Source organism: Ictidomys tridecemlineatus, chromosome 5 (genome assembly GCF_052094955.1).
Source record: "Ictidomys tridecemlineatus isolate mIctTri1 chromosome 5, mIctTri1.hap1, whole genome shotgun sequence".
NCBI classification, from domain to species: domain Eukaryota; kingdom Metazoa; phylum Chordata; class Mammalia; order Rodentia; family Sciuridae; genus Ictidomys; species Ictidomys tridecemlineatus.
Window position 1 is genome coordinate 149054679 of NC_135481.1, and position 10405 is coordinate 149065083.

Genomic DNA, 10405 nt, shown 5'->3' on the forward strand with positions numbered 1-10405 from the left:
TACCAAACACTTTCCTGCCTTAGGACCTTTGCAAATGCTCTCCCACCTGCTTTAAATATTCTATCCATGCCTTATTCTCTCATTCTATTCAGGTCTCTATTAAATGTCTCCTTCTGGGCTGGGAATGTAATTCAGAGATAGAGGTTGCCTGGTAGGCAGGTGACCCTAGATTCAATCCAAGTGGCACCAAAAAAAAAAAAATACTTTATCTTCATACACTGTTGTATGACTCTTCAGGGGAATTTCCTCATCCTTGATAATTACACCTTGGTGTCTTTAAAGATTGTGATGAATTTAAAATGGTCAGAGATTCTTTGCACATTCTTTGCATCTTCTTCCATCAAGACGCACAATCTCTTTCTCCACCCTCTACTCTCCAAGCCTTGTGACTCTGTGGGCTGATAGAATGTGGCACCGCTGGTACTCACTCCTTTGGAACCCAGACCTCTAAGAGGAAGCCCGAGCCAGCCTGCTGGAGCAGGCATGTGCAAAAGAACCAAGGCACCAGCCAACAGCCCAGCCAACTCCTGGGGAAGGGAAAGAGAGGGAGGAATACAAACCAAAACCAGAGGAGGAGCCAAAGTGTGCCACACGCAATTTAAAAAAATAAATAAATAAGAAATTGAGGGGAAAACAAATAAAATCTCAAAAAGCTACAGCTATGCTGCAATGATTCTCAACCTGGTATCAAGCCAATGTGGAGAGAATTGTCTTCAAAAAATGGCCCTGGGACAAAGGAATATGCACTTACACAAGAATGACTCTGAGCCCCTACCTCATACCTCACAAGAGTAACATGAAATGATCAAATGCAAAAAGCTAAGACTAAATCCTCTTAGAAGCAAACAGGCATAAATTGTCTTGACCTTGGTTTAGGAACTCTTGTCCATTGTTGGTGGGAATTTAAAACAGTGCAGCTTCCTTGAAGGACATTTTGTGCTACTACAAAAAATTTAAAGTCAGAGTTTCCACATGACCAGCAATTCCACTTCGACGCATATATCCAAGAAAAATGGAAATATCAGTATATACAAAATCTTATGAATGGCAGCATTATTCACAGTAGACACAAGGTGGAAACAATCCACATGCCTATCAACTGAGAATGCATAAACACAATGTGGTATAAACACACAGTGGAATATTACTCAGGCATTAAACAGAAGGAAATTCTGACATGGTACAACATGGACGAAGCTTGAAGACATTTTGCTAAGTGAGAGAAGCCAGACCCAGAGGATCACATAGTATATGAGTTCATTTCTATTAAATGCCCATAATAAGCCAATCCATGGTCACTTAGATTTGTGTTTGCCTCGAGTTGGAGAGAGTGAAGTACGAATGAGGGGGCCGTGTTCACAGTCAAATTTATCTTCACATGGCAAAAATGTTCTGGAACTAAATATTGGAATAGTTGCACTAAAAACTCCTGAATTGTGCAATTTTAAATGGTAAATTTTATGGAATATGAATTATATGTCAGTAAAAAAAAAGCCAAAATATTTGCAAAAAAAAAATAAATAAAACTTGGGCAAGTACTACATTTTCTGTAATATTTAATTTTCTTGATTCACTCCAGTATTAAATTAAAGAGAACACGTTCCAACTTAGCAATACTAGTTTTAAAGGCACACGTCTCAATGTTAAAGATAATGTTCCAATACAGTAAAACAGCTCATCTGTGGCTTAAAATTCACACACACTTTGCAGTTTGCACTTACACCATTTTAAATTTTAAACACTAATGAAAACTTCAAGGTTACATAGAAAGACCAGCTTGAAGTAACTCAGGGTGTGAATCTACGTTCTTTCCAATCCCTGGGCTAACATGGTTCTATTAAATCTGCTGTTTTGATAGATGTGAGAATTCAGAGGACCCTGGAGGTTGGAGGCAGGAATTATATCCAAGGTGGCTTCAGATCCTTCACAACTTGCTGTAGGAAAGCATGTTTCTAAACCAGCTATGCATCCGGGAGTTTTCCAAATTAAATGCCCTGTAGAAGACAAAGTTTATTAAGAGGTCAGAAATAAAATCTTATTGATTGGTGGCATATAGATACAATAACCCTAGCAACTGTCTAGAAATTAGACCAACAAAATATATTTTTTTGTGGGTGGAGTCTGTAGTCATGTCCAGTATAAGAAAAGTCGCAGTGGAGCCAGGCGCCGTGGCCCACACCTGGAATTCCAGTGGCTCAGGAGGCTGAGGTAGGAGGATCATGAGCTCAAAGCCAGCTCCAGTAAAAGTGAGGTGCCAAGCAACTCAGTGGGACCCTGTCTCTAAATAAAATGCAAAATGGGGCTGGGGATGTGGCTCAGTGGTTGAGGGCCCCTGAGTTCAATTCCTAGTACCAAAAAAGAGGAAGAAAAAAGAAAGAAGGAAGGAAGGAAGGAAGGAAGGAAGGAAGGAAGGAAGGAAGGAAGGAAGGAAGGAAGGAAGGAAGGAAGGAAGGAAGGAAGGGAGGGAGGGAGGGAGGGAGGAAGAGAGAGAGGGAAAAGCAGCAGCGGTCTTGGTCAAGTTCAGCTCGGTTCAATTCCCACACGGTGCACCTCTTTACCCAGGTGGACAGCTCCCTCCACCGGACCCTTACTTTCTATGTCCCTAATCTATTTTGTTCCATCCTCAGGAGAAACTTGTGAGGACGGAGGCTTGTCCAGGGCTCGCAGGAAGAGTCAGAGCTGCGGGGGGCCAACTCTGCCACATTTCAGTTCTCAGCCACTTTGTTCCAGGGCTCAGCTCCCGCCTCCTGGGGCCCATCCAGACTAGCCCTTCCATGGGTGTCCGTTGTGTGGTCCACACACCCACAGTCCCGTTGTTCGACTCACCAGGCCTGGGCCTCCACCCTGCGCCTGTTCCCAGCTTAGAAAGGACCTGGAACTTCACTCCGGCTAAGGTGCTGAGAGCTGGCAGGCAGCAGGCTCCTTCTCCAGGAGGCCTTTGCCTTCAACACAGGGGGCTCCTTCATTTGCCAAAAGAAAGCCTCTACGGGTCCCACATCAGGCCCCCTCACTAGGCTGCTGGGATCCCAGGTGCACAGGTCCCTCCTGCCCACGTCACCTGGGGAGTGGTCTGCAACCTGAAGATGGGAAACTCCTGCGTTAACTCAGTCCACTCAGCCTCGGGGACATTTGCAGTGACAGACAGCACATTCTCAGAACTCCGTGCGGTTACATGGGACTAGGAAAACCCACCGTCTAACTAGCTGTGCCTCGTGTGTGTAGGTGGCCCGTGGAGCCATCTAGACGGGGGTGTGTCCCTCTCAGCTTCCTCTCCAGAGCCAGGGGACTGACAGGGCTTAAGAGGCGCCAGAGCTGTCATGGTCGCCTTCCAGGGCCTCCCAGCTTAGTGAAGTCCTTCTGCTCCGTTTAGAGGACGGGCCTGCTTCAAAAAAAAAAAAAAAAAATTAAAGTGTGGTTTCGGGTTCCACTTCCTATCAGCCGGCTTCAGTTAGAGGAAACAGGAACCACTCAACCATTGCGAGCAAAACGGGGTTCAGACAGGAAATGAGGGGCTTATGGTTTTATTGAGAGGCTGGAGGAGCCGGCAGGGGAGGGCCTGTGGGAGGATGCTCCAGCGGCTTGGGGACCGGCCGGCCAGGCGCAGCCACCTTGGCCCCGTCAGCCAGCAGGGCGGCCTCCCAGCTGCCTCCTCGCCCCTCGGACGCCCTGCATGGCCAGTGGAACCCTGCCACAGGAAAAACAGACTCACGGCTTTGCTCGCCAGGAGAAATGGCCAAACGCAGCAGGAGGAGTCTTGGCCCCAAATCCTAGCAGCGTGCGATGCATTGGCAGAAGCTGGGATGCTCCAGAGCCGGCTCTCCCCAGCCAGAGCCAAGCATGCACAGCAACTCCAGCCCTGCGTCCAGAGACACCACGTGACCAGCATGATTGAAATGGACCACAGCAGGGGTATCCTCACTGCAGGAGTCGACTGCAAGCACTCCATGCCAGGGAGGGTTCCTTTTTACTTTTTTTTTTGGGGGGGGGGGAGCTGGTTGTTAAGCATTTGCCAGCACACCACTGGGCAGAACCCAGTTCCCATCTGGGATTCTAGCAGCAAGGGAAGCAGGAAACCCAGTTGTTCACCTTTCTAGACTTTGAAGCCACACAAAAGAAGGACAGAAGGATGCTGCCTGCCAAGCCATCCTCATGACACACACTTCTAGGAATGCACATGTGTGGATGATGGACGGCCAAGGATGTGCAGGGTTGTGAGCAATTGTGTGGAAGCAACATCTCTTAACAGGAATTGCTCTTCAGCACACGTCAAAGTTGATTAGCCCTCCAGCCAGGGAACTGCCAAGGAGGCCAAATAGTGGTTTGGTTCCAAGAGGTTTGGGAAATCATGGATTTGTATCTGCAGAGGGGAATGACGCCTGCAGAAGCGACTAATTCAGAAAAGGGGCAGCTCCTAAGGTCAAGGTCAAGGTCACGTCGCATTTAACCCGACCATGAAAGCGTCCTTTCCCTATCCACTAGAACGAGTGGGATTTCAGACACAGCAGTCTTGGAGACAGTTTCTGGAGAGGCTAACCGTTTATCAAAAATAATAAGCAGCACATCCAAGACTTGCTGCATTTGTGACTGCTAATTAGGAAGACAAACTAGACGATTTCATGCCCCAACAGAGCTGGGCAAGAGCCTGGCAGCTCTGAGGCAGCCAGAATGTCAAGCAGAGGTCACGGCAAAGCATCATGAAACCAGGACCTGCCCAGCTTCTCACATGCCCAGGCTTTTGGGCCAAAGGTGCTGAGTCTATAGGTCACGGATCCTTAGGTTTTGTTGCACTTGACAATATCCAGATATGGAAATAATTTGCTGGGATGAAATCCTAACTCTCCACCCCACCCCTGCCATACGACTATTTGGAGATAGTCTTTAGAAGGTAAGTTAAGGTTAGATGAGGTTATAAAGATGAGGTCCTGGTCCAGTGGGACTGGCATCAAAGAGAAAATTGTATACAACAGCATTGTTCACAGTAACAAAAGCATAGAAGCAACCAAACACCTATCAACATATACATTGTATGCCGTATACATATAATGAAATATTACTCAAACTTGAAAAAGGAAGAAAATTCTGGCACACGCTGTGACATACAGGGACTGTAAGGACATTATGCTAAGTAAAAGATGCCAGTCACAAAAGGACAGATCCTATGTGATTCCACTCAGAAAAGGTACCTAGAGGAGTCAAAATCATAGGGATAGAAGGAATGGAAAGTTCATTTTTAATGGGTACAAAGTTTCCACTTTACAGCATGAAAAGGGTTGTGGGGATGTATGATGGTGATGGGGACACAACAATGTGAATATACTCAACTCCACAGAAGTCCACACTTAAAAATTACTGAAGTGGTAAATTTTGTTATGTGCATTTTATCCCAATTTTTTTTATTTTAAAAATAGAGGGCTAGTTAAGTAAATGCTAGTGTATCTACCCAAGGCCTCGTGGAACCTCATGTAAAGATGCTCCTCAAGTTCTGCAAACAGCAACAGGTACTGTGGCGAAATACCATCCACCATTCAAATGAAAGAGGCTGCTCTTCGTGAAGAATGAACCCGTCATGCACTGAATCAAAAAGAAAAAAGAAAGAAAGAAAGAAAGAAAACAAGATGTGTGGATGTTAATTCACAATAAGAGGGCAGAGGCTAGGGAAGAATATAGGTACTGTGGATTAGACAGAGAGGCACAGAATGATAGTAGAATGAGGACATTATTACCCTGTGTGCATATGTGACTGGTGTGATTCTACATCATGTACAACCGTAAGAATGAGAAATTATATTCCATTTATGTATGAGTTGTCAAAGTGTGTTCTACCCAATAACACTACACTGGCCATGTATAACCAATTAGAACAAATTAAAAAAAAAAAAAAAAAGTCTGTCAGGCCCAGTGGCACCCTCCTGTAATCCCAGCAGCTTGGGAGGCTGAGGCAGGAGTATTGCAGGTTCAAAGCCAGACTCAGCAACTTAGCAAGGCCCTAAGCAATTTAGTGAGGTCCTGTCTCTAAATATAAAAGGAATGGGGATGTGGCTCAGTGGTTAAGAGCCCCTGGTTTCAATCCCCAGTATGAGAGAGAGAGAGAGAGAGAGACAGAGAGAGAGAGACAGACAGACAGACAAAGAGGAAGGAGAAAGTAAAGAAGGAAGGAAGAGAAATTGCTACAGTAGGCTGTCCCTTGGGTTGAAAGTGATTAAAGGAAACTAATTGATCTGCATGACTAGATCAAAATACATCTAGAGAGATATCCAAGAAAATGACCCCCCTGCTGTCTCCAAGGAAAAGTAGCGGGAAGCAGAATGGGGAAGAAGATCTTTACCATATGCCTTTTGGATTTTGGACCAATGCGCAAGCATTGCCAACTCAAAAATATTTAGTTTTTCTAAAGTGGCTCGGGAATAACATTACACCGACCATTAAGCTGTGGTGTCTGGCCCTGGAAGAAGGCGGTTGGACTGGAGGTCTCAGTGTCTGCTTTGCTGAAGGGATAACACTGGACTGCAGGGCACACAGGCCTGGAGTCCTTGTGCTGACCGTGGAAGACTCACCCACCCCTCTGATCTCAGGGTCTTCACCCATGACCACCAGGGACAGACATAAGCTATGCACATCCATCCAAAACTGAGTGGGAGGTGGCCTCTCCTCCTAAGCAAGCTGGGTTCCTGTGCTCACCAAGGCATAGCGCACACTGTCCCCCAAACCCAAGAGTCCCCTCTCTGGGCATCCATATGCCCCACATGGAGAATAAAGGGGTTGGCCACATGATCCCTCACTGCCAGTGCCCAAGGGACACTGGTCCAAGGGACAAGCCTGGTTCACTCAGCGGGGCCATGAGGACCCACAGGGTTACCTGTGGAGTCAGTGACCCAGTGACACAAAGAGGCTTGCAATGCTGACCTCATGCTCCCCTCCAGTGGTGATAAAGGAGTTTCTCTCTTTCTTTCTGTGTTTCTTTGACTTTTCTTGTCTTATCACAATGGACATAGTAGTCTGTTCACTTGATATTTTATCCTCAATTACGAACGTGCTGTATCTTGATACTCCAGTTGCCCCAGAAGTCTCTGAGCACTTTCTCACCTCTAGCACAAGCTGCTCAGGACCACCTCGAACTGTCACTGCTCCAACCCAGGACCAGCCAGTCTCCCAAAACGCCCCGGATCACCAGGGTGGAGCTGGAACTTGGAACCGGGGATCTGGCCCTCAGTGCTCACTGCTGCTGGGGCCTGATGGAAGAAAGACCTGGCACCCTCAGAGGGGCTGGGGGTCCTTCCCCTCCCACTGGCAGCTCAGGCAGAGTGGGTTAACATCCAAGACTCCTGCTTCTCTGGGCTCTCTGGGGGGGGGGGAGGGAGCAGGTTCTAGGTTGGCCCCTTCTAGTAATGGTGCTCCGTGGGAGGTCTCACCAGCGCTCTCTTCATGTGCTTGATCTGACCCTTGAAGTCGGGGCTTGAAACCCAGGGTATGAGTAATTTTGAGAGTCCTGGGCGAGGCACAGAAATAGGGCCGCCCACCCACCTACTGAGGCCTGGCCTTCCATCATTCACTCCTAAACATGAACATTTAGATCTCAATTTAATTACAACCTCCCAGAGGATCCCACTCCACTATGCAGTTGTTCCCAAGAACAGACACACTGATGTAATGCACAGGAGCCAGAGAGGCCCCTGGGCCTTGAGATTGGCAGGAGGGGCTGCCCTGATTGAGAAGAGCCTGGGCACCTGTGTGGGCTTTGGGGCTATCACAAGCATGTTTCACAACCCAGCAGCTCCAGCCCCTGCCCACCCACTGCTCTAGGAAAAACTGCATCACCCTCTGTAACCTCCAGACCCTTAGGGGGGTCCTGGAGTGGCTGCAGACCCCCTGCTTCTGCAGGGGCATGGAGGGCTTAATTTACGGCTGAAACACATTGAACTTTGTAATGGTCAAAGAGGAAACACGTGTGTTCCCTTTTCCCTTGTGGTCTCCAGGGCCTAACAAGGTACAAATGGAAATGTTTTTCTTTGACAGAGTAAAAAACATCAAATCGGCCCAAAGTGGTAGCAGACAGAATGTGTGTGTGCATGTGTGTACACACACGAGTGCGCATGCATGCAAGGAGTGTGTGTGTGAGTGTGTTGAAGGACCTGACTTGAGCTGGCATCTGTTTTGAGGGGTAGACCCCGAAAGACTTCAGAAGGGGCTTCAATCTTTCAGACCAGTTCACCCCCTCCCTCCACTCTGCTCCCCACCTGTCCCCACGGGATCCAAATACCTTTCAGGCCCAAAAAGCCTTCTGTCCATTAACAGAACACACCGTTTCAGAAATAAAGTCTCGTTGTCCACGCACAGGGAGCTATTTCTGTTTGTGGCAGGATAATACAGTCGTCCTCCCTTCTCCAAAGTTTCACTTTCTGAGTTTCAATTACCTGTGGTCAACCTCAAGTCTGAAAATAGAAAATAGAAAATTCCAAAAATAATCAATTCATAAGTTTTAAATTGCATGCCATCCCCAGCATGATGAAATTCCACTCTGCCCCACTCTGCCCTCCTGGGGCGTGAATCATCCCTTTGCCCAGAGAATCTGCACCGCGCACCCTTCCTGCCTGTCCATCTCTTAGCGGCTGTCTGTCTAGCTGTTAGACCAGCTGTCACAGGATCGCAGCACGTGTACTCAAATAACCCTTTTAACTTAATGATGGATCCAAAGCACAAGAGTGCTGGCAATTTTATTAACTGTATAGTTACAATTTTTCTATTTTATTAGTGCTTATTGTTTTCAATCTCTTCTCCTGATTTATCAATCAAGCTTTATCATATATATTAAATGTATATTCATACATATATATGAAAGAACATAATACACATATTGTATGTATAATATATATATATACACACACACACACACACAAGATCCAGTACTAGACATGGTCTCAGACATCCACAGGTCTCTTGGAACACATCCCTCGCAGATAAGCAAAGACTAGTATATTTTGACATATTAACAAAGTACTTTGTTTTCTGTTTGGAGGATATATATATATATACATATATATATATATATATATATATATATATATATACATATATATATATATATTTGTACTTTATACCACCCCGTCATTTAGACCATCAAGGTAGGTGGTTATTTCAGACTCACTGTCCTCAGGGTGGGGGCAACGTAGCAGGGAACAGAGCAGGCTCTTATACATTTGGACTTTCACAAGAGGCTACCGAGACTCTGGGAAGAGACTCTCTATTAAGAGCTGGGGCTTAACTGCAAGAGCCCAGCTTTTCAGGAGATAAAAGTTCTTAGTTCTATGTTTGGGTTTTGGTTATGAGAGGCTCAGAGGACAAAGTGTAGACCATAGCAACAGAATAGGAAAGACGTGTGCAAAACCAATGTCCCACCCACACAGAGAACCTGGCCCTGGCCTCTCAGGCTTGGCCAAGAACATCAGGGACACAAGGAGCCAGGAGGTGACAGGAGAGGCGGGCCTGGGAAACCTCGCCCTGCTGGGGTTGCTCACCATGGAGGGTGAGCTAGTGCTACTAAAGGTGAGACTGAGGCTGCAGCCAGCTGACCCTCCACCTTCCCCCAGGCTGCCCCCTGGTCCTCACAGCTGGACGCACACTCTAGCCCCCGAGGGCTGTGCTCCAAGCTGCAGGATGTGGGGAAGCAGAGGAAGGGCAAAGAAGGATGGTCTTAGGGATGTTTCCCAATCACTGGCTCCCGGCACTTCCGCTTCCACCCTTTATACAGGAATGAAGTCACCTGGTCACAGCTTGAGGGAGGCTGGGACATGTGGTCTTTAATCCAGGAGGCCAGATGCCCAGCTAGAAGTCAGAAGTACTAGGACCCAGTGAAGCCATATGGGAAGGTGACCAGCAGTCTCTCCACAGTGTGTCCAGATGCGAGATGTTCTGAGCAAGGCTTCTGCTCCCGTGAGACAGTGTGGAGCACCTGGGACCCCATGTGGCTATGCCTGCCAACGTCACTGCGGTGGGTGCCCCTCCCCAGGTCTATCTTGGGTTCTCAGGCTTAGGAGTCAGGGGCCTCCTTATCCTGGGACCTCCCTTGGATGAAATTATTTTAGGAAGAAGAGCTAGCCCAGGCCACCAGAGTTGTGTTGCTCAGTATGACAGTCACTACTCATCTGGAGCTCTTGAAATACAATTTTAAAATAATTCAAATTTGAATTTAAAAGCTAGCTCCTCATAGTCACACTTCAAGTTTCTGACAGCCGCAGTAGGATCGTGGCTACCATATTGGACAGGACAGACACAGAACATTCCACCTTTGCAGAAAGCTCCTTTGGCTGCAGTTTCACGAAGGCAGGAGAAACCAGAGCCGAGGGCGGGGACCTAACGCAGCAGATCACCAGGCACCTCCGGCTTCTTGCCTCCCCACCACCACCAATGC

At 47.3% G+C, this 10405-nt stretch overlaps 1 long non-coding RNA gene across 1 annotated transcript; it reads right to left on the reverse strand.

Moving 5' to 3' along the window:
- Window positions 1-1539: 1539 nt before the first annotated feature.
- LOC120886264 (uncharacterized) lies at window positions 1540-4987 on the reverse strand. The gene is made up of 3 exons (XR_013439486.1): window positions 3710-4987; window positions 3193-3379; window positions 1540-1994 (listed from the first exon to the last, which is right to left on the reverse strand). It is a non-coding gene; the product is annotated as an uncharacterized LOC120886264 (long non-coding RNA).
- Window positions 4988-10405: the final 5418 nt, after the last annotated feature.